Consider the following 25,340-nt stretch of genomic DNA (forward strand, 5'->3'; position numbering starts at 1 on the left):
GGAAAGAAAGTGATACTAATGTAAAATGAAAAAATATGCAAGATTTAAATGCTTCCAAGAAAGGAGATCTAGCCACTGGTGGTTACACCTGCCACTGAATTGCACATTACAACCTCCACCCATTTTCTGCTAACAGTGATTGAACACAAGGTCTCTGGCAGTAACGTTCTAAGCCAAGGAATTTTAGCGGTTCATTTAAGTATATTTTAAACAAGAAAGGTTTTATACTGTCTTTATTGATCACTCAGGCTAACACAGAGTTCTTCCAAAGGAAAGATGCTGTCTTGTTGCCAGTGGGATGAACAACTCTACTGTTTTGCTTTATCAGAGGATAATTTTTTGCTAGAGGAACTGGATAAATGAACCAGGACATCTAGATTTGATAGTCAGTTCTGTCTCAGACTTCTCGTGTACTGTTAATCTCCTTCAGCTTTAGTAAAACAGAGATAATACTATTTCCTCCAGATTCTGCCTGTCTGAGCTGGTGAGCTTTCAGAGGCCGATCCGCTCACTACTGACGTGCCGTGTGTTCGGCACAGTCGTGACCCAGCCCTGCCGGGTGGTGAAGCACAGCCAGGACGGACTGTGGTGCCGCCTCCACCGCTAACAGCCAATTCCTCACCCTCAGTCCTGCCTAAACTGAAGGTATATTTGCTTGAGAGCTCTGCTCCACCATCTCCTACAGATGCTTTCAACAAACAAAAAACTTCATCCACAAACTGCAAGGTAAGGAATGCTGCTGGTTTTGCTGGGCCATCGTTGAAGCGTATGCCTGCACTCATTTGGTGTTGTGGTTGGAGGGGAGCATGGCACCTCGCTGAAAGTTTAAAGCGGCCTGAGAAACTTAAGTGAAATCAAATATACAAATAAGCTACAAAGATGGTTAAACATAGAATCATAGTATCGTTAAGGTTGGAAAAGACCCTTAAGATCATCGAGTCCAACCGTTAACCTATCACTGCCAAGTCCACCACTAAACCATGTCCCGAAGCACCACGTCTACCCGTCTTTTAAATACCTCCAGGGATGGAGACTCAACCACTTCCCTGGGCAGCCTGTTCCAGGGCCTGACTGCCCTTTCCGTGAAGAAGTTTTTCCTGATATCCAATCTAAACCTCCTCTGGCACAACTTGAGGCCATTTCCTCATGTCCTATTGCTTGTTACTGGGGAGAAGAGACCAACCCCCACCTCGCTACAGCCTCCTTTCAGGCAGTTGTAGAGAGCCATAAGGTCTCCCCCTCAGCCTCCTCTTCTCCAGGCTAAACAACCCTCAGCCACTCCTCATTAGACTTGTGCTCTGGACCCTTCACCAGCTTCGTTGCCCTCCTCTGGACACGCTCCAGCACCTCGATGTCCTTCTTGTGGTGAGGGGCCCAAAACTGAACACAGTACTCGAGGTGCGGCCTCACCAGTGCCGAGTACAGGGGCACTATCACCTCCCTGGTCCTGCTGGCCACACTATTCCTGATACATGCCAGAATGCTATTGCCCTTCTTGGCCACCCGAGCCCACTGCTGGCTCATGTTCAGGTGGCTGTTGACCAACACCCCCAGGTCCTTTTCCACCTGGCAGCTCTCCAGCCACTCCTCCCCCAGCCTGTAGCGTTGCATGGGGTTGTTGTGACCCAAGTGCAGGACCTGGCACTGAGCCTTGTTGAGCCTCATATAGTTGGCCCCGGCCCATCGATCCAGCCTGTGCAGGTCCCTCTGTAGGGCCTTCCTACCCTCCAGCAGATCGACACTTCCACCCAGCTTGGTGTCATCTGCAAACTTACTGAGGGTGCACTCGATCCCCTCATCCAGATCATCAATGAAGATATTGAACAGGACCAGCCCCAACACTGAGCTCTGGGGAACACCACTCGTGACCGGGTTTTAAGGGTGTATACAAAGACATGCAACATTGAGACATACAATTCATGTGTACATGCATAGAATTAAGTTTGGGTTCTGGGAAACTAAAAAGGCAAAATTAAAATGCACAGTGCTAACTGCAAACTCTACCAAGATTATATTTTAAGCAGCAGTAGATTGAATCAAAATACATAATTCAGTTTCTTCCTAATCCATTTCAAAGTGAAATATTAATCAACACAAATATTTCATTCCACCATTTATTTCTGTTTCTCAGAAAAAAAATACACTTCATACGTCTCTCCTTTATTGCTTTGCAGAGCTGTAGCAAAAGCGCTCATTGCCAGCTTACAGACTTTGCTTAGGCCTATGCTAAGCACCTTCAAAACCAGACTGTAAATCACCCTCAGTTTGAAACTGGAATAGAAATGAATTTGCCTATAAAAGCCGAGTATCTTCTGTACATTTCAGACCTTAAACTGCAAGTTAGGATGTTGCACTGGAATTTTCAAACTCAGATGAGATTATGTCTTTGTTACAAAATTGGATCTTTTCCCAACTTGAATGTTAACTCAAAGGCCAACATATGCAAAGTAGTTCAGGCTAAATTTTAGGCTTCTTCCTCATCCTTAAAAACCTCTCTTAATTCATCTGTAAACAGCAGAGCCCAGCATCATCCCTAGGGTTTTGAGTTAGTTACCTTGGAAAATATATACCCAACGAGTGCTGGACATACAGAAGGTAATACCCGACTCAAAATCAGGATTACCATGCCAGGAGCTCCCACTGAAATTATCTTCTCTACGGACTATGGTTCCTACGTGACCATTTCTAAACATTTTTTAAAGCATTCCCAACTTTTTAAGATCTTTGCAGAAATTCTTTATAAACAATCAAATGACAATTAAGCCCCTTTAAAATCCCCCCAACTCTTTTTCGTTGTATGCTCATCATAAGATGCATAGCAATCATCAAGTTACATTTCACATAGTCCTGAGAGAAGAAAAAATTGCAAGATCTTTTCAATGATTTTATTAAGAGTTCTCTAGACTGATATACAGTCAAATTTTTTCTTTTGTCAAAATCAGATATGCTATTTGCTGTTACCAATCTCCAGAAAATGATGGGACAGACAGAATTGCTACTGTTCTACACTTGCAGATTGCATGCAGGGCTAATGTTGTGCAACCCTAGGCATGCTTGAAAGATAAACTGCAATTTTTAATGTACTGCCATCAGGTTTTCAGTGAATACCCTCCTCAGACTCCAGAAACAAATGAGACTCTGTTTGGGAGCCTTGTGATCAATTGGGATGGCTGTTCTGTGGCTATTTCAGCTATGCTGGCTGTGTGCTTTGCTGAGTACATGGCTTTGAAGAAAAGACATCTGTAACTAAGGAGAAATAGCTGATTAAGTGCCCTCTCCCAAACTAGCAGGCCATTATTTATCTTGATAAACAGCCTCTCCAAGGAGGGAGAAACAAGCCAGCCGCGCTTCCAGCGCACAACTCCCTCAGGGCTGGGCTCAGCGCCGTGCCTGCACCTCTGGACCCTGCTCCTGTCTGCCGTCTCACATTGCTCCTCACCCACAGCCACTGACAATGAAGCCAAGAGTCAACACAGCCCATCGTGTCAGACCACTGCTGTGCATCCTGCCACCACAGCTAGGTGCGAGAAGAGAGGTTACAAATTGCCCAAATTACATCAGCTTGTTTACAGACTAAACACAATTAACACAAAGTCCAAAATCTGATGAAGAATACATACAGCTTATCTGAAAACATAATTTCTGCATCTCATCTCCATCTTTCTGGCCAGACACCTGGAAACTCTTCTCTAAGGGGGACACAGCTGCCACCAGTGGGACTGGCTAATGTTTCTGGCAGCACTGGTGGGAGAGAAAACGAACCACAGGCAATGGTCCAAGAAACCTCTGCCAGCACTACCCTCCCTCGCCAGTCTTGTACCGGTGCTTTCTCCAACCTTGGTCCAAGACACAACTGAGCACACGTAAAGAGGTACAGACCAGCAGAACTGCCTCAGGCTCCGGACATCAGACTCCAGATCAGAAATGCGGTTAAAATGGAAGAGACTCCACTTAAAAGAAGATTGCTTAAGAGATATTGGTTCTGCCTTTCTCACGCTTTTCAGGTCTCAGTTTCTGCCTCTTTCTGGCTCAGGTATCTTTAGAGAAACCATTTGTGCCCTGCTTGCCCACAGGCATTATGGAGTGTCACGGCAATGCAGAAGGATGATCTGCACAAGCGTGCCCAGGGCACGGCCCTGCCAGCTGTGGCATGAAGGACAGCAGTCACCAGGAAGGTGTCTTCCAGTCTCCGTCATGTACAAACCACACTGATTAGGCAGAGCTGTGTCGCACAGGGAGCAGACCCCTAGGTATTCCCTATGCGGGGCATAAACACCATCTTTTGCCATTTTCAGCCATCAGTGAGGATGCTCTACGCTCTGCGCTCTGCTTAGGGACCACTGTGTCCAGCACAGCAGAAGAGTGTGAATGATACTTACTTAATGACATCTTCTTCCTCCTTCGAGTTATTTATCTTGTCAGACTTGAGACCAATTACTAACAAAATCTTTGACATGACAAATGTGCCATAGACTCTGTCACTCCTTCAAGCAGAGCTAAAAGTAGCAAACCAGCATGCGAGGACAGGGCATTCGGCAGGAAAAAGCAGCCCCTGCTCTCGGCTCTGTGCTGTCAAGAGCAGCAGCCACACAGAGCAGGCTCGCTCTGCAAAAAGCACATTACAGCAGCTGGTTTCCAGACAGCCCACTAAAGCTAACTCGAGCTAGAAGAGAAACTAACTCTTTTAATGACTAATTAACTTCTACACTGAACTACTCAGCAAAAAGACCTGATTTGGTGCACGTGAAACCACTAGGAAAACCAGTAAGTCCCAACATATTCCGGTACCTCAAGCATAAATTGTGATGTTATGCCTTTAAGTCACAGAACAAGGTGTGAAAAGACACCTGTTAACAGAAGTAATTGGGTTTAACTTCCCACCCCATCCACTGCAAGTGACAGTAAATTAAATTACCTAAAGCTGCACACCCAGAGAGCTACCACAGCTCAGCTGCTGAACCACAGGCACAAATTTTAAGACTAGTATCAAGTCAGCCAGATGACACCCACCATTAAATGTTTAGCTCTTGGCATAGGAGAAAGCAAGCTATAGTGCTTTTTGAAAATTGAGAAGAATGTTATGCCCAACAGAAGGAGCACAGGGACAGAGGTGAGTGCTGTAGAGAAATCCCACACTTGACTTCTGGAAAACTATTTGCAAAACAAGTTAAGTTTGTCCCTGCTTGCATGCAGCATGAGCTAAGATGGCAGGACAGGGCTTCACACAACAGCCAAGCTGAATTGGCAGCGAGAGGTTCAGGTCTTGCTTTCCAGCCGTCCCCGTTGTGTGGAAACACAGCATTAGATCTAAATTTTCAGTCCATACTCCATGTAGCCCCGTGGTACGGAAGAAAACCAGCTTACTGCTACTGAGCTCCTTTGCTGTACAGAATTTATATTTCCACTCAAAAACTTTTAGGCATCCATAAATCAAGAGAGATTGGAAGAAAAAAAAAAAAAATATCACTGAATTAGACCAATCCTCTAGTGTTTGCTAATTTAACTTCCAATTTCTCAGCCACTAGCCTAATTCAGAGACTGCCATCAAAAACATCATTTTATTTATCTGTGTCTTGCTTCAGATTTTCTTAATGTACTTAACTACAATCTCTCACACACAGAGTGTGGTTTGGATAAATCCTGTAATCTAATCAATCAGCTAATTCCACTGCAAGCCAAAAGGGGGGGTGAGGGAAAGCAAATCCTAAAACTTTTCATTACATATTTCTCTCAGAAATAAATCACCACCTAATGGATTGCTAAATTCATGCACAAGTAAATTACCAGCAGATAATTAAGAATTAATAGCCTTCTGCGATCAGAGGTTGCTATTCATAATGAGCTGACTGAGAGATTATGAAAGAAGGCTTTTTCTATAAAATAAATGGAAATACAAATGCTTCTACACCACACTGTGTATGAAAAACTAATAAAGAATATCAGAAATGAAATCACATTTACTCATTCTCTCCATGGCATATCAGAATTTTAAGTAAACTTTAGCCTTATTTCCATATTTGTTTGCACTGCAACATTACAACCTTGTTGTTGTTAGCCTCAGACATGAATACTGAATGAATCTCTAATGCCAAAAAATGGCTTCAAGTGGTTTCCCATTATAAATCTGTTATCTCAGATATCCAAGATGAGTTTGTACATGGAAAGAAGTGTAAAGCCTACCCATACACACCATGCAAAATCCCATCTAATGGGTTTGAAGACAAACATGTAGATATACACAAAACATATACAGCATAGCTAGTGCCGCTTCATATGAAAAAGATCACAAAGAAGCTCGCTAATGCACCTTTAAAGTTAGTTGTGTCAGGGTACCTCCGCAGGCCAGAATCATATGTCCAAGACCTTCACACCAGACAGCAATGCTGGTTAAGGCTTCCGGTACCCAAGCAGCTGTTCTACATCAGCAAGTACTGGTAACACTGCCAACACCTCTATGAACTGCTTTTCCTCATACAGGTCGAAGTACGTTCAGCAAGGTACTGCATCTCAAGAATTCATAGCCTCTTGGAAAATGCAAAATAAATCAGCTCAGCTTAAACAACATCTCTTTTGCAACAGTCTGGCACTGCCCCACACAGCCAGTTATGGGGTCTGACCTGGAGATCAGTAACTCCTTAAGAAGCACCAGTTTCATCCTCTGTGGACATGTGAACACAGCCTAAGGGTGGAAACATCAACCAGCCTAAGCTGATTTGGACAGCACAGCTGCCAAAAGCATCAATCCCTTTCCTTGCCCCTTCCACCTTCCTGTGGTCCTTCCTCGCCTCGACATTTGCAACTGTGCGGGGATGGCAAAGCAGCGGTGCAAAAGAGAGCGGCAATAAACCAAAGAGATTAATTCTCAGTCAGATCAGGAATCCAGACCCATTTTCTCTGTGGCCAAAAGAGAGGCAGACTGCCCCTTTTAAAACCACATTCAAACATAGCAACACAGTCATGCTTTCTGGTGCCAACGTTCTCTAATACAAGACTGATCTAAAACAGCCTTGAAGAAACTTTCGGACACTATAGTATTATATTGATTTACAATATATAGCAATGCTCTCAGAAACAGGCTCGTTCTTTTCTCCAGAGGGCTGCAAGTCAGAAAACATTAACTTGTATTTACAAAGGACAGAGCATAGATCTTTAGTGCTGTGTTTTACCCTGCTAAGGCTTCAGACTTGTGACCTTTCAGACCAAGATCAGGAAACAAGAAGAGAAGTTAAAAATATGATCTTTAAGAAATAGTTTTTTTTTTCCTCCTCCTGATTTTACTGGAAGACCATCAATATTGGATGAACTCCTTTAGATGTACTGTGCCCAGAGCCACTGAATACCAAACGCTACAGTAGCTACGCTTCAAAGAGAATATTCTGTCACAAGCAGAGTTTTAGCAAGGCCAGCTCCCGATCAGCCTGCTGCCAAGAGTCTTGCCAAAAAAACACGTCCATAAAGGCCATGCTTCGTTATTTCGTGACGAATACTGCTACTCCACAAGCCAGCATTCATAAGGCAAAAGTACACAACAGCATTAAATGCCACAAGACACAGCAAAGACAAAAGCAGTAACAATCAGAGAAAAAAAGTCATTTGGCGTTGCCAGTGGTAAGGGATGGTTTTTACCCGTATCTGGCATTCCTCTTAGAAGATGCTTGCATGTAGCTGTGGACAGCCCAGCAGCATAGTTTACAAAGAAAAAAAAGTATCTAATCTCTTCAGCTCTGTGTTGGTACCCACTGGACCATAAGCTTGTGGAGAAGTAGGAGACTGCGTGCAGCACAGACAACAATGCTGTCTCAACTCGGTAATTCGATCCAGAACCAGAATTAGAAAGGCAATTTTTATTAATAGACCACTACAAAACTCCCTATCCTACAAAATTTTTTGGGGCCAGAGCAGAAAGAATTTCAAAAATTTCCCCTTTTCTGTGTAAGCTGAGATTTCTGGTTTCTACCCTTGTAAAATAGGCTTATGTGTGCATCAATGCACTGTTGCTCTGGTAAATCAGCCTTAAAGGAAACCGTCTCCAAACAAAGAGCAGCAAAGAGAAAACACTACCCGCTCTCAGTAAGCACAAAGCATGCTCAGTCTGCCCAGGCCCAGGGGGATGTTAAGGGTATTAGAAAGAGATGTGTACTTCCCTGGATCTTTTTGCTCACCTCTACCTATTTACCTGAAACAGATTACTTTATTGATCCACTTTAGGAATGGTTCTATAAATCACTATTTAAGCCACAGAAATTAAGATTTCCTTTGTCTATGCAAGTTATCTCCAGTCCAGAGAACAGCTGAGTTAACTACAGCCCACCACACCGACCACCCAGGCCAGCACACTGTGGTGTAGCAAACCTCATAGCTTGCCTTGGAAGTTTTCTCATTTCTTCTATAGCAAATGGACAGAGATGTTCTTCCACATGAAAATCCTGGGATTATTTTCTAAGAATCTTAGTTGGTCCAAACAGCTTCACTATTCTTCCTGTAAATTCATGTCTGCTGCTCTTGCCTAGTTAGATGAAGCAATCGATATTTTGCATCCTCCTTCCCATCCATCTCCCACTACAATACAACAAAACTGTCAAATAAGATTTATTGCCATAAAATTATAAGAGCAATTCTAATCAATGCTTACTATGGAAATGTTAAAAGTGCAATTCCACTTTTCCCTTTTCTTTTGCTTGGTGGTCAAGTGAGCAGCATGTAAGAGTGGACCTCTGCAGAGCAGGCCTTTGCTCCAAGCTCTGCCCTGGCCACCTGGGTGGAAAAAAAGGAGAGTTTATAACCTCTGGAAGAAGGGGCAGGCAACTCAGGAGGACTACAAGGATGTCGTGAGGTTATGCAGGGAGAAAATGAGAAGAGCCAAAGGCCAACTAGAACTTAATCTGGCTACTGCTGTAAAAAAACAATTTAAAATGTTTCTATAAATACATTAGCAACAAAAGGAGGGCTAAGGAGAATCTCCATCCTTTATTGATCAGTCATAAACTCTCCTTTTTTTCCTGAGTTCCAGGCAAAGCTCTCTGGTCAGCCAGGCCAGTCTTCTTCCCTGCCAGATTGTCTTTTGGCACATGGGGACGGCCTGCTCCTGCACCTTCAAGGTTTCTTTCTTGAAGGATGTCCAGCTTTCCTGGGCTCCTTTGCCCTTCAGGACTGCCTCCTAAAGGACTCTGTCAACCAGGCTCCTAAAGAGGCCAAAGACTGCCCTCCGGAAGTCCAAGGCAGCCGTTCTGCTGACCCCCCTCCTTACTTCTCCAAGAATCAAAAACTCTGTCATTTCACGATCACTGTGCCCAAGACAGCCTCCAACCGTCACATCACCGACCAGGCCTTCTCTGTTCACAAACAAGAGGTCCAGCGGGCGCCTTCCCTAACTGGCTCCCTCAGCAGCTGTGTCAGGAAAGTCTCTTCCACGCACTCCAGGAGCCTCCGAGACTGTTTCCTCTCTGCTGTATTATATTTCCAGCAGACATCTGGTAAATTGAAGTCCCCCACAAGAACAAGGGCTAGTGATTGTGAGACTTCTCCCAGCTGCTTATAGAATATTTTGTCCGCCTCTTCATCCTGTTTGGGTGGTCTGTAACAGACTCCCACCATGATATCTGCCTTGTTGGCCTTCCCCGCAATTCTTACCCATAAACACTCAACCCTATCGTCACAAAGCTTTCTTAAGAACGTATCTCATGCCGGTATCACGCCTTCCATCCCAGTGCCTTAAATACATAATCCCCTCACTGGGAGTACACACATTGTACTGGTGAGATGGAAGATCACGGGCCACGAGCACGCAGCCAAATGCACAACAGTAGAAATGTGGAAATTTCAGGGATGAAACCACAGTATCAATGAAGAGTGTCTTGAGACCTTTAAAAAAAACAGCCATGTAAATTTAACTTCTTGAATTTTCCAGATTATAAAGTAAAATATCAGCTGTATTTCCAAGCCACACCAGTATCTCTCCCATGAGGTCGCCATATAAGATAACCAGTAAGGGTAAAGCACGTTCACGTCCTGGAGTTCCTCGTAAGCTGTTTCTATGAATCCACCTCCAGAACAAAAAGTCAATATGCAGTTGGTTTTCTGCCCACTGCACCCCTCATCACTCGTTTGATATTTATTTTATTTTTAATTAAAAAGACATATAGTCCCTTAAAGGGCACTAAAACAGAGCAACTGTTTAGAAAAACCAATATAGGCAGGGTTGTGGCTCCCTATAGAAAGCTTAATTGTTGACAGCAGATCTGCAGCAAAACAGACAAGAGTATGACGAGATCCCCAGTGCTTCAGCACGACCCACTCCAGGCACCCCAGCAATAACTGTGTTGAGTTGCACAGTTTCCAGCGGCCTTTGCTCCAGCCCTATAAGCTCTCCCACTGAAAAGCCCAGACCAAGGAAGTATGAGAATTTGGTGGTCACTGTACAGTAATAAGAGACTGAAACACCACTGTAAGAAGCTGGAAAAGTGAAGAACTGCATTGATTATAAACCCGTGTGGCCAGGACCTCCAGTTGGAGATGGAGAGAGTAAGGAGGAGGGAAGCAACAAGCAAACATCACTGTTAGCTGACACTTCCCAGCCCTTTTATGTGGGTTCCTCTGAAGAGTCCAATAGTGCCTTCTTACTAGGAATGAAAATTTGGCTGGTTCAGAGGAAAAGGAGTGGCTAATAAGGTCCCTGTTATTCCTGATACAGATGTGAGAGTGACACTTATTTTGCTGGAATGGCTAGATCGATCCATTTGGCTCAACATAAAGCTTTCACTCCTAAATGAAGACAACTTTAGGGTTGTTTTTTGGTATCTGACTTCAAGGAAAACATGTAGCTAAGCCTCAAAATTCAGTGCAAGGGTATTCTCATTTTGTTGCTTCATGTTTACACTCAGAGCCCAAGTTCCTCAGATTTGCTAACCGCAACAGATGGCCGATACCTCATCTAACGTACGGCGTGGTTCAATAGCTGGCCTGGGTGGAAGGAGCAGTGCAATTGCAATGTGCCTGGAGGGACACATATTCCCCAATTCTCTCTCCATTGGACAGCTCTCATCAATTAGCAGTGATTAATTATTATGTCAGCATGAATAGAGTATTGCTACAGTACCCTCCCTCCCTCCAAAATCAAGACAGCATGTTTTTGAACTTGTAGAACAAACTAAGAAATTTTAAAATTAACCTGATTGCCAGGGATTGGATAATCCAATATTTCTCTTCCAGAACCCCTAATATTCAGTTATCCAAAATAATTTTAATGAGATTAATAGAGGTAAAAACACATCCAGAAAGTAGAACTTGGAACACACTTGCAAATAAGCTGAATTACAATAAAATACATCTGACTCCATCAGCAATTTGTTCTCATGGCTGTGATAAATTACAAGACCCTGAATTTTGTCTAGCTACTCACGTTGAAAGGAGCAACACTATATCCATTTTGGTGTTTTCCTCATTCACCTATATATTGAAAAAAGTAAGTCTGACATAACCGCAATGCAAGGATAACACTGAATTTAAAATTCAAACACTTGGCATTGTCCCAAGAAATGAGTGAGACTCAGAGAAAAACATTTAATTTGAACCCAAATGTCTCCCTTCTGGAATCAAAAGTGATTCTAACTATATTTCCCTGGCTTATTAATTACACAGTTAACTATACGTGTACAAGTCTTCTCCCACATACGTTTTGTGTCCAAGTATGTCTTCAAACGTCTGGATACAAATTAAAATTTTCTTTATTTTAATTAATTTGAAAGGTTGGGAGGGGTGTTCCGATTTCACGTGCCTGCACTGGATAGAGGTAAGGTATTTATGCCTTGAATAATGACTGATTAGAAAGGAAATAAATGGTGCATGCCATGAACAGGGTAGATACACCCTTCCAAGTACTGTCTACAGTTAAGCACCAGCTTCTCAGCACTAAAGATGAGTCTCTGAAATTATGCACATATCCAAAAGCACAAAAATATGCGCAACGGGGCTGCATCATAACAGGTATTCTGACTCTACTGAACTATTTTAAATGACATAGCAAAATTAAATTTCATCGCAACTCACTTGATCAATCAAGTGGAAACAGCAATACTTTTAATGTTTGCAAAAGCCATCAGCAGACTGAAAGCAAAATGTCTTAGCATTTGCCTTGCCTACATAAAGACATTTTTTTTAAACTGCAAATATGGGAAGCCTTTATATGAAATATCCAAAACGTTTATTTCCTAAGACAGTATAAAACTTGTTTCTAGCAATTGCTGACCCCAATAAGAAGGGCCTTCAAAGAATGCTAACAACTCAGACGGTCTACTGAAATACTGAAGAAACCAAGTCATTTTTTCCAGGCATGTAAAATGAGATAAACTGCCTCACTGAAAAATGTTCACATAGGAAACAGTAATGAGATACAGCAGCAAATCCTGCTGCAATCATAATTATACAGGTCACAAGTGAAAAAGGATGACCGCCAGCACACAGCAAGTGCAGTAGCCTTAGAAGGACTATAAGCAATGACCAAGGTAAGTCCTTACAGCACAACTCAACCTTCTCACCTGGATGAGACACAAAAACACCGTGTTGGTCCCCACAATGGACCACAAAGGCCACCACAACCGCTGGGACACCAGCTGCCACCCCCAGTCCATTAGAAGGGCATCCCTTCTGCACGCAGCATAATGCATTAGGGAGAGGGGGGTGTGTTGGCTGGATAATTGCATTGACTGTAAGTATTCAGGAGAGTAAAGCTGTGGTTTTGCTGTGTTAATCCTGCACCTTGTATGGTGAGTATGGAGCCATCCATGCTGTGTACCACCATACGCCTAGCAGGCTGAGGTGAGGAAAGCCACAAGGACATCACTCCTCTGATACCTCTGGTTGGATGCGTGAGATAAATTAAGGCTCAAGAAACTAAGTCACACTTGCACAGTGCCACATCCATATGCTTTATATATTAATACATGATGAAAGTAATAAAAATAAGGCATAATTAAAACAGGGGAGAGTCCAGTAAAAGTTTTTAAAGCACAGTGAACTTGCACTGTTTCTTGCCAAACCAAACTCTTGAGGTTCATCTATTTTTTTTCCCCTTCAAGCTGCCCTTCCTTTCACCTTGCCTTTTATGAGGCCCCATTTAGAAAGGTGATCCCTGAACTCACAGACTTAGCCTTTCACAAAGCCCAGAGACAGAGCGGTTCACTCGAGTACAGGCCATCAATTCTGGAAAGAGACCTCTATGTCTGGATTTGAAAGGGAAGTTGCTAAACATCTTTCCAAAAACAACACACTTTAAAATGTGTGCTTAATGTGTGGATTAAAGGGAGCTGGCCTGTGCTGCCAGCTCAAGGGGAAAATAAGAGCTCTGACTTAGCAGTTCAGAGCATATTAATGTAAAAGCCACGAGGAAATCTTTCACTTGCATGCGTAGCCAGGACATGAACATAGGCATGGTTTGTGCTTTTTCACTTGCAGTTAGCAGGCTTGTGGGGACTAAAAAAACCAGCTAAGATGTTACTGTACATAGCTCGTCTTCAGTACTGTCGCTGATCCATTCATTGTTTGGGTGGCTTCAAGCTGATGCCACACAAAAAAATAAGAACAATGCTTGGTAAAAAATTTAAACGTGCAGCCATCAAAGTGGCAGCATGCCTCCCCAGAGGAAGCTTTTATTCAGACTACAAGGGGAGAAAATCCTTCCTGACCAAGAGCTATGCAAAATTTCTTGCAGTCTTTAATCTGGTCAGCAAACTGGGAAACCTGCTCTGATGCGCATTTCATTTACATTCGCATGTGCTTTTATTGCAGAAAATCAAGTAGATTAAATGTTGACATTTAGAGCTAACACAGAAGATTTGGCCTTTTGAATTTTGTAAAAGTCATGGATAGGTCATTTTGGCTAAGCAGTCTGTGCCTAGGAGTTCTGCTTAAATTGCGAGCGACTGGGAAGTGTTATATCCAAAACCAGGAAGAATCTTGAAGTGACATTCAGAGGTCTGAATCTGAGACTATGCAAATTAGCCGAACCCCTTAAACTGGCATCTCCAGAGATATTGGACCAGATACTCCTATCATTTACATTCCTTCTGAACCACTGACTTGAGTGGCACTACACCTCATTTACTCGTGTTTGAGTGAGAGGCAAACCGAGAGCAGTTTTATAAGGCATTCTTGACTTTCAAGTTTCAGCCGTTCACTCCTAGGATAGGGCAGAGTCATTATTTTCTTAAAGTTTTTCTATTATAATCACTACATTGTTACAGCTCATAAAATAGCCCTAACCACAAGTCATAAAGACAGAAGTGATTCCAAATGTTTTTGATTTATTTTGAACATGTGATTTCAGACTGCAGACACAGAATATACCCAGGCAATTACAGAATTGATAGAAACTAACACTTGTGATTCCAGAGCATTAGATGGGAAGTCAAGATTGTCACATTCCACATAATCATTTGAGGAACGTCATGCCGAAGGCCACCATCTACATCAAATCCAGTCTCCCGAAATTGCAAGTAACCATGATATAAAGCATTTTGCCTGCAAAAGCCCACAAAATATATCCTCCCTCTACTATTACTCACCCCAGCAAAACCTCTAACAAATGTCACGCATTTAGTGGCACAGGGCTGGCCACAAACTGTTTAATGTGCCAGATGAAGAACATGGAAAGGTCAAAGGCAGTGTCAGGATTGGGTTCCTACAATTTCAGAGAAGCTGAGTTAGTTAAATAACAAAATTGATTTTAAAGCTCCTAGAAACGGCAGGCTCTTGCCACCTGCTACAAAAACATGCATAGGGCAGCCTCAATTCAGGAAGAAAATCAAGAACTGAGAGTTCTCCTTAAATCTTTAAAATATGCAAACTTAAGCTTATTTGTAATTCACTGCAGCCTTCTGAAAATCAAATATTTTCTATCATTTAATGCATATTCTTTTTCATGCATTTGACTCACCAAAAATCTTACAGAAATCTTTAACACTCCCTTGCACAGCATGTACATTTTATGCAAAGCCCCGGTTTAGCTACAGGCAGCCAAACTCTACCACAGAGTGCCAAAAGCTGCACCAAACACCAATTGCTGTGCTATCTTCTATTACACAAAAACAGAACAAACAAGATAGGCCAAACAACCATAAGATGAATTTCTTGTCCCCAGTTTGGAAACCTGATCATAAACCAGGACATCTGAGCTCTCTTTTTCTTTACTATCAAATGCTTGAACTTGTTGGACTTTTTTGGTATTTTTAATTTTAAATTTTTATTGACTTAAGTGTTCTTTGCCAAGACTGAAAAAGAAGGCTTCTTGTTGAAGCTTAGCATTTGAGATTGGTATGCATTTCTTAGGCTTATTTGACAGGCTAGAGCCAAACTGATATCAGTCCTCAGCCTCCAGGGAAAAAGGGGCCTCTGGGGAAGATGTATGCTGCAAATCTGAAAGACTTTGTTCAACTATTAATACTGCATTTCGAAAGCCAAGGGAGTAAGCATCATTAACTTGCCAAAACTTTAAATGCATTGCAGTAACCTGAGAATGGGATGACAGCACTAATAGAATGGTGAGAATTATTTTGATCTGCAAACACATGCAAGGCAACAATTCTGAAAAGAAAGGTATGTTTAAGTTTCTAAGTGACGATCCCTTTAAAGTAAAAGTCAGTCATTTAAAATTAAGGCTCAAATATATTGCAGTAACCAGAGTGTCACAATTTTGATTCTGCAGGGACAACATTGATGTTGTTTTAATTAAGCCCTCTGCTAAACCTCAAGTCTTGAATATCAGTCTAATTTGTTTGGAGAAGGGTGATGTAGTTCAACAAGGAAAGTCATACACTAATTTTAGACACTGATAGGGTTACATAGCTTTAACTTTTGCTGAAAGCAGATTGTATTTTTGCTGACTTATATCAGTTATTTTAGTAAGGATTGTTACCACATCCTGAGAAACACAGAAAAACAGGTTTTGCCAAGTTAACAGTATTTTTCTTCTCTTTGTTGCTGAAAAAGCTATGAAATTACAAAGTTGCTATTAGAAATTTGGCAGCTACGATCCTTGTCAGCTTTCCTTGGCTGCAATATATTTAGCATCCCTCAAACAGCTTGCAAGAACCTGTATAGGTCCAGAAAACAACTCCTCTGAGTGAGATCATTTTCCACAATGACAATGAAGGTTTCATGCCCATGAAGTCAATTTGACCAAATCACCTCCCTGAAATGTAACTTAACTAACAGTGGAAAAATATCCTCAGATATTCTGTATTAAACACAGAGGGAAATTATAAGTAATCTTGTCTGGCCACCCTTTGATAAAAAAGATCACTTGTTTAAGAGTCACAGTCAGCAACACCCAAACATCCCCTGTACAGAAGAGCTGTTTTGATAGGACCGTGAAGCACGTGACTAACATGGCTGATCATCTCTCATTAAAGAAGTGTGCGTGTTGGGAATGAGAGAGAAAGGTACATCCAGAGACAGAGCAACCACAGAAAAGAAAAAGAAGATGCAGCAATCTCTTTGCTTACTTTCTTTTCATCTCTTGCTCAAACGTGCCATTTACTGAGACTCTAGCATACCTCTTCCGCACGCTCATGCCCCCAGAGCTGCAGGAAGGCTGATTTTCCTCCTGTTTGATCCTTTAGAAAACCACACAACACTGAGAAACACTAACACACACAGCAATTTCTGCGAACAAGGTTTGTCATCCATGTTGCCCCTCTAGCAGTCAAAGAGGAAACTCTCTCTCTTTCCAACAAAGGTTTTGCAACTCCTACTACATGTATCTACACCTAAAAAAACAAATAATCAACATCAGACATGAAGCTTTAAATCCAGCCACCACAGAAGTGAGGTACGCTCAAGTCTTCCTGCTGTAGCACCTGAGGTTGCACATTGAGCACGATTTGGAGGAAAGGCAGACGTTGCAGATCTGCTGTGGAAAGCAGGAGTCTGAAGGTAAGCTTAGCAACATCAGGGAAAAAAATCACTTCAGGGGCTGGTGAGATTCTCAGTGAGGCAGGATCAAATCACATGTAGGGAGACTTCTGCTGGTGTCTGGGTGCTGGTCAAGGAGCCTCAGGGCAAAGGTGGTGAGAGATGATGGAGGGAGACAGGAAAAAACAGGAAAATGTAGGACATCACCAAGGATGAATTGGGGATGCAATTTTACTGGAAGCCTAGGGACGCTTGGAGAAAGACCACCAAGATCCATATGGACGCTCCCACAAGCTGCACTGGTAAAACATCCCTCTGAACATCCCTCCCTTTTTTCCTTCTTCTTAAGAAAAAAAAAAAAAACAAAAACAAACACACAACTTTGATATGCAGTTAAATTTCAAGCAAATAGCATGGTTTCAGAGCTCCAGATGGTGCAGTGTATGTTAGGAGTTTAGCTTCTACCCCCTCGCAAGAGCTGGCAGACCCCTCTCCATCTGACACTCTGCTCAAGCTAAGCGGGACAAGTTGACCGAATTGAAGCAGCGAGGAAGAGGCAGGTCTGAGAAACAGACCAACCTGTATCACTCCTTGATCATCAGATTTACACTGAATAGACCTGGATCAATCTATGCTGATAAGCTGTAGATTGTGGGCATTAAATTCAGCCACGTCTCATAGCAGTCACAAACGATTACGGTGCAAAGTCAACAGTATTGACAATTACTGCAGTGCATGAATTTCAAGACCTCTGCTGTGTAATTTGGAGGTTACTGCTGCAGAGGAGGCACAATGCGCGCAAAAGAGAATTCTAGATATGGTTTTAACAAATCCAAATTTCAAGCCTGACAACTATTTCTTTTAACAGAAAATAAAATTGATTCAATGCAAAACTTGAATGAGTTCATACAAACCAATGCTTCTCTGACCTGGCATTTAAATCCACAGTATTATTTAGAAGTATCACTTTAAGCTACTGGCAGGAGAATCCATGTCCAATTTCATTGTGTATTGTTATTATTTTTATCACAACTTTACCCATATAATGCAAAAATCTTCCAAAAACTCCAGCAGTGAGTCTAGTTCACCCAATGTAAATACATGACAAATTTACCTTGTTTTTTCCCCCTAAATCCTTCAGCTTCATTGCTGCCTTTAGATGACTCCATCAAAACAGCTTGATGGAAGCTGCTCTTCAGGCATCCATGATTTCTGTGTCTACTACTTTCTTATTAGCAGAACTTGCTGTTACCACTGTGACTTCCATGAGTTACTCAACTCCTAGTTTAATGCAATATCGCCCTCTTATTTCTCTTTCCCTCTCCACTTTTGCACAGGCATCAAAGCTGCAGTCATCACCATGGAAACTAGCTGGAGAATTAAAAAAAAAAAAAGCCTCATCCAAAGCTAGTACACTGCCACCCACTGGGTACTTGCGTTAGAGAGCCTTGAAGTACAAAGCAACCCTGCTCAATGTAAGCAAATAACCACTCATTGCAGAAGCCTGCATTCAGACCCAAATATATGCATTTTTTGTGTCAATTATTCTCTCAGCACATGGCAGTATTTGCTCTTAGTGCCAAGATCATCCTGATGAAATTCAAGGTTAATACACCCAGCCTCTCTTTGCTACCTTTACAACGTAAGAATCTTTTGTTTTCATGCGAGTTTAATAAGCAATATACTCATACAGGATACATTGCTTCATCCTCTGCAACGGCTTACTTATTCCCAGAGTGCAGACATGGGCATCCTGGGAAAACAGACCCATACAATTCCAGAGAGAGCTGCAGGGTTCGGTTTTATCAGGGATCAGGCCATGAACTTTCAGCTTCTTTCTATGAGGTATGAAACCCTCAAGAGAATTCTGGATTTCGGGGAGCAGGCTTTTGTTGATCCATAATGCTTCGTTTACTGGCCAATAGTAACTAATATCAGATTTTACTTTAGGAAGATCTCCATGGTGATCTGAGCCTGCTGACATCAGCTGTTTTTTTTGGTGTGGATGTAAGAACAAAAAAGATAGCCTAATTAAAGGGGAAAAAGACCTCAAAAAATCTGACAAAGGATTAAGAACTCATATACATGCTGTAGTCCAGTTCAGTCCTCCAGACAGAAGCAAAACACACTGAAGAAATCTCTCTCTGATGTAGTTTATGTCATTAAAATTATTAAGAAAAGTCTTGACTTTATGGCATGGTCTATCATTTATTGAAAAAAAAAAGGAAATTAGCTGATGGGGAAAAAAGCACAAACAAAATGTAAAAAAAGGAAAACAACAACATAAATCCCTGAATCCAAAAGAATCACAGTAATTTTTACAGTGGTTTAAGAGAGATTTTCAGACCTGCTGCAGTATTACGTATCAGCTCTCTAGCACAAACCTTTAAAACAAGAAAGGGGAAAAAAAGGGAAAGGTATTCAGACCCGATTTGTTCTCTTTGCTATATGTTCCAACAACTTACAATTCAAAATACTTTTTTAATCAAGTAAACTCCTGAGATTTTCAGAAATTTGGAAGGGCGTTTTTCGATTTCATCTCATGTTGCTGAAAACGACTGGATGTTTGTTTCCTGCATGACTTTATTTTTTGCCCTCTTTCTTTTAATAGGTTTTACAAATACATCCACACACGTATTTCTAACTGACACTCCAGAAATGAATTAGATTTTGTATTTTTATCAGGCACAAGCCAAGCAAGAAAATAATTTAAAGTAGCAGGTAATTACACCAATGAAATATTTATGGAAACTGATTACACCAAAACATTCATTTTTATCTCAGGATATTTGTATTTTATATAACTATGCAAAAAAGCAAGTTTAGGAGTTACACAACATTAAAGTTCACTTCTTTTACAAATGAGATCACAGGCAATGATTTCCAGAAGGCTGAGCAAGTGCAAGCCACTGTTTGCAGTAATACTTACAACTGGGGAGGTATAGCTATGAAAGAGCTGTCTTCACCAGTCTTGAGACAGCCCTGGAGAAACAGTAATATTGAAAGTCATCCCTTCTTCAGTGCCAGCACAGAGTCCATGCTGGGATGGATGATGCACTGAGGGAACTGGGTTGTTTAACCTGGAGAAACGGAGGCTGAGACCTTATCGCTCTCTACAACTACCTGAAAGAAGGGTGTAGCAAGGTGGTAGTTGGTCTCTTCTCCCAAGTAAGAAGCAATAGGATGAGAGGAAATGGCTTCAAGCTGCACCAGGGGAGGTTTAGGTTAGATATTGGGAAAAACTTCTTCACCGAAAGGGCAGTCAGGCACTGGAACAGGCTGCCCAGGGAAGTGGTTGAGTCCCCATCCCTGGAGGTATTTAAAAGACCCATAGATGTGGAGCTTAGGGACATGCTTTAGTGGGACTTGGCAGTGTTAGGTTTACGGTTGGACTTGATGATCTTCAAGATCTTTTCCAACCTGAATGATTCTATGATTCTATGACAGAGGCTGGGCTGGTGCTGAGGCACTGCTGGATGATGTGATCGCTCACTTTTCCCTGCCAGCCTGAGCATGGTCTTGTATTTTCTCTCTTACTCTGAAACTAAACTGCGTGGGACACACATGGCCTTTTCATTACCTGCTTCTACTGCACAGGGTCCTGGACCCAGGAGAGCTGCCAGGCACGTCTGCAATGCAAAAAATTAATGCTGAGTTTAGAGCTCAGCGTGCTTCAACTCCCATGTAACTGCAAACTCCCAGCCAGCTTGGGAGCAGCCTTCCTGAAGAGGAGACAGGAAAAGACTAGCACAGACCTCACAGAACAGCACTGGAAAGCCTCTCCCTGCGACACAAGTTTTACTCTCAATGCTACCAGCTGAAATGAAGCAATAATTTTGTCTGAGCACGTGAACTTCAGAATGAGCAATACAGACAACGCTTCTCTATTGACACTTCTGTAATGGCTGGCATCTGCCTTCCCGTTACTTCTAATCATGAGGCAGTTATCTAGATTGCTAGGTCATTCTGGAACTCCCCAAAGTATTCAAAAGTATATTGGTAGATTAAAAAATTGGCCTGTGTGAGAATGAGCGCACTTTGTGTCAGAAGGCAGGTCTTCAGGGCACTGGATGTTGGATCTTTGTGTTGTTATACCCCCCCGGTTCTGTAAATGTGTCAGCAAAGCTAATGGGAAGAAGTTTCAGGTCCTTATAAAGGCTACATATTTATATATAGCATGAATTTTTATACAGATGCTAAAAATGGAAAGCAATTCCCATATGGATCAACAAAGAGTTATCTATAAACACAATATACAGGGGCTGGAGTGGAGTCATATTTAATTCATTCTAGACCTAGAGCCACCCTTTATGTGCAAAGTTGCAGTGTAGAAAAGCTGTTTTCATACCAGATATAGTCCTCGTGTTGGTGCCAAGGCCAAAAGAGCAAGAGCAAAGGGAGAACTTGCAATTCTTCCCTTGGGGGCCTTTCACAACAGCCTGCAGACAGCAGATGGGAAAACACCACTGCGTCCAGGCACAGCTCCTGTGCCCTCCAGCAACCCTAACAAAATCTCAGGTGCTGCTGGCTGTACTCCCAGGCTAATCCCACCTTCCCGTACGCATCCAGGGGTGGGAAGCATGTCTGGCTTTGTCCCGTGCTGTCCTTCTGCTCTGGCCCCCAGCAAGGGTCACCTTGGACTACAGAGGAATTTGCTCAGCCATTGCCTCGGGATTCCTGAACTGTCTAAAGGGCCACATATTTGACAAACTACAGGGTTTCTTCTGAAATCAAGATGTATCATTAAGTCATTGGAGTGCACATGCACAGAATACACATTTGGAGGGTAGGGCAGATAATTAACAAGAAGTGGGAGAGCTTTAAAAATACCAAATGGCCTTGCATGGAATCAGCAAAATGAAGGCCATGTGATTTCTGCCACCTTGATTTAGAGAAGAGAAATTGCTTTCTAAAGATCCCTGGAGAGAAAACTTCAGACAGAAGGGAAGATGATTAGTTCACATATTTGCCAGGTTTCCACTAAACAACAGTTGATGACAGCATTAGAGATAGGAAGGAGCAAGAAAATAAGGGATATGGAGCACAGCAAAAGTCACCAGATAAACCCTGCATGGAAAAAGACAGAAAACTTGAAGTCAAAAATATATAAAGCTGTTTATCTTAGAGGCAAGGGCAAGAATGCCAGCTTTCCATCTTGCATTGTAATGGCTACCTCTCCAAAGAAACATTGCATGTATGCATGTGTGTTTTTCTGAATATTTCCTTAGCCAATAGGGGGAACAACGGTAAGTGCCCTTCTGAGCATCCTCGTCACTGTTGAGAGTCATTAGAGTTTCCCTCTGTAAGTATTGTGCAGATGTATCAGGATGAAAATAAATATAAAATATATAGTCATTCTGGAAAAGTACATGCAGTGAAAGTTACACACAGGAATTAGAGCAGTCCCTCAATTCTATAGACTAGAGTGGTTATGGTAGCATTTCCCAGAAATACTGCTGAAACTAGTAACGTATCCAAAAGCTGAAATTAACTTTACATATTATTGCCATATAGAAAGTATGTTTCTAATTCAAATCAAATAGAAAAGCAAGTTCCAAACTAGGGCAAAATGAATAATGAAGATATGGAAATCAAAGGATCTGAAACAGAATTTATACGTTGTAAGTTTCAAGGAAGGACAGATGCCAGTACACACATTAAACATGGTGACACTTCCCTAGAGAATTACGATAATACTTCACCCTTAAATAACACACTCAAAGCGCTTCACAGACATTAACTAATTAATCTTCAATCCTCACGTGGCTGTAAAAATTATACAGTAGGGAAATAAGGTCATATCTTCAGAGGAGATCAAGCTGAGATTAAACAGTCTGCCCCAAGGCTACACACTGACGTGACAGCAGAGACAAGGTTACAGCTCCCACGTCCGACAGCCACCCCACCACCAGAAAGCCTTTGGAGGGAGACTGACAGCCCCAAACACCTCCAGCAGCTGCCCAAACACAGCAAAAGGCTTAGGCAGGGTCAGATGTCTCCCTGTGCTCAAAGACAAGCCCATAAACACATCTCAAGGGATGAAGTATTAACTGTGCACCCACGGATCTCCCTACCCCACTGTGGCTCTGCAAACCAGCACGTGCTCTAGGTCAGTGGGAGGAGGAGGCTTCCATAGCAGTACGCACCTCTGTGCTGGCACCTCCCCAGGACTTCTTCCTCCCAGATCCAGATTCCTGCATGCCAGGTAGCCATCATCGCTTTAGCTCACATGAGGCTTCAAATACCTGGGGCATGTTTTACAAGTTATCTAGAACATGGTGCAAATTACACCTGGTCAAGTCCTATCTACCAGTGCTTTCACAGCCCCAGAGCATTTAAGATGAATGGAGAAAAGGTGACTTCCAGGAGTGCTGAAAGCACTTGGGCAGGGCACAGCAGAGGATGCCCTGGCACACTCAGTCTCCTGGGAATCAGACAATTCCCAGAACACGAAGAACGTGCCTCCGAATGCAGGAGGAGATCAACCCACGCGTCCTGCACCAAAACACTCCCTATGCACAGGAAGAACGAGTGGCAACAGCTCGGTGCTGTTGCCCCCTGCGAACCAAAACGGGCTGCGATGCTCACAGCAATAAAGTCAAACCTATCACCTATCTGAAGTGCCACACAAGTCATCATTCAGACCGAAATTAAGCTTTATCCTAATGAAACCCACAGGGAGAAGGGGCAGGGTAATAACAGCATTCCCCTCTGTAAAATGCCCTGAAGGATGCACTAGGGGCAATCCCAAACAACTGCCCCAGTCAGAGGCACTGCGACAGCTTCAAGTACTTTCAGAGTAAGAAAGCTCTACAAACAGAATGGCTACAAAATTTTGCTGCATGTTCTGTAAAAATCATAAAACAAGGAGAGCGTGCTGGTGGCCTGGCCAGAGGACACTTCCTCCCCCACAAAAAAACAAACAAAAAACCAACCCAAAACAAAAAACCACCACCCAAGTTCTGCCATTTGTTGTGGCATTTGAACAGATGCTGACAGAGCAAGAGCTGTCAGTTTTGCCTACAGCCTCGATGCCAAGCAGTATCTGCTCTCAGCTTTTTTAGAAAATGCTTTAGAGTGCTTTGAAAGTTGTAAGGCACTATTTAAAAGGTTCAGTTCTCATTGCAGTACTGTCAGAAGATTAATCAATTAAAAGCTTGGCTACTGCAAGCAGCAGTATGTCTGCCAATCCTGGGCTGCCTTTGTGCAAAGATCTGGGGTTTCGTTTTGTGAAGTAAACCTGTGTCTAAACTTCTAATTATATTAAGAAGAGGTAAGTGCTAGAAAACAGCTGGACCTCATAGCTCTAGCAGAAAGTTATTTAAAAAGCCAAGGGTCTAAATGACACTTTTTTTTTCCTCCTTTGGATGCTGCTTTGGGAGGGGAGGGGTAATAGGTTGCATTAGGCTGCACCAGTTCCAGCCCTTGTGCAGAGATGCCATGCAAATGACCCATTAAAGGTGAAGATTTACTTAGGAACTGAAAACAATAACAATAATTCTGTGTTGCCTCAGCAAAGACAAAAAGACTTAAAGAACTAGGGCTAGGAAAAAAGACATTGAGTAGCTGTCCTATCACACATGACTGGATGGCCGATAGAACACGTTTCCACACACTGAATAATCTCAGGAATAAAAATGTTTGACACCATGCAGACCAGAGAGAAAATGCAACAGTGCCATACAACCAAATATCAACCACAGCAAAATAAAATACCAATTTATAAAAGAAAACAAAGAATGGGAATTAGAGAAAAGGCATTATTTTGACCAACAAAAAAATTGTATTTCAAATATTTTACTTGGAAATTGTACATTTGGACCAAGGCCTTGCAGTTCAGCAGGACAAGATGGAGAGGACTCTTACTGTCCTTACACTGTGGGTCAGTCAGGTTTGGGACTTGCCAACAGTTGCAGCTTGCAGGCACCAGGCAGCAGCTGGTCCGTGTGGAACAGCAGGATTCCTCCTTTCTTCCCTCATTGCCCTACAGCAACCGTGCCTGAGCACCTGCGAGTCAGAGGCAGGAACCTTTCTCAGTCAGGCATGGAAACGCTGCTCCGTGGGAGCTGCCTGGAACTTCCCTGCAACCCCTGCTCTGGCTGCGCAGAGCCGGGCAATTCCTTATGCAGCCACAGCTGGGGACGGGACAGCAGAGGGGTCAGCCTGAGGCTTAAAGCACCAGCTCTAACATGCAACAAAAACCAGCCGGAACAATGAGCCGAAATGGAGAGGAGGACACATGATGGAAGAGGTGAGGGAGGCACAGAGCTGAGAATGAAACTGTGCTGGATGGGACAGAGAGGTGGTGCCTAGGCTTTGAGGTCTGGCTTGGCAAGAAAGACTATGAAGATTGGGAATGGGAGAGGACAGAGAGAAGGGTCCCATCAATGTCAGCAGTGGAAAACCGGGTATTAACTCAGAAAGGTGACTTGGAT

At 42.7% G+C, this 25,340-nt stretch overlaps 1 protein-coding gene across 26 annotated transcripts in view; it reads right to left on the bottom strand.

Moving 5' to 3' along the window:
- Positions 1-25,340, bottom strand: part of MAGI1 (membrane associated guanylate kinase, WW and PDZ domain containing 1) — a 359,795-nt gene that overhangs the window by 203,413 nt on the left and 131,042 nt on the right. The window lies entirely within an intron of this gene.

This window comes from Nipponia nippon, unplaced genomic scaffold (assembly GCF_047370975.1).
Source record: "Nipponia nippon isolate SJK-2023a ecotype South Korea unplaced genomic scaffold, ASM4737097v1 scaffold_9, whole genome shotgun sequence".
NCBI classification, from domain to species: domain Eukaryota; kingdom Metazoa; phylum Chordata; class Aves; order Pelecaniformes; family Threskiornithidae; genus Nipponia; species Nipponia nippon.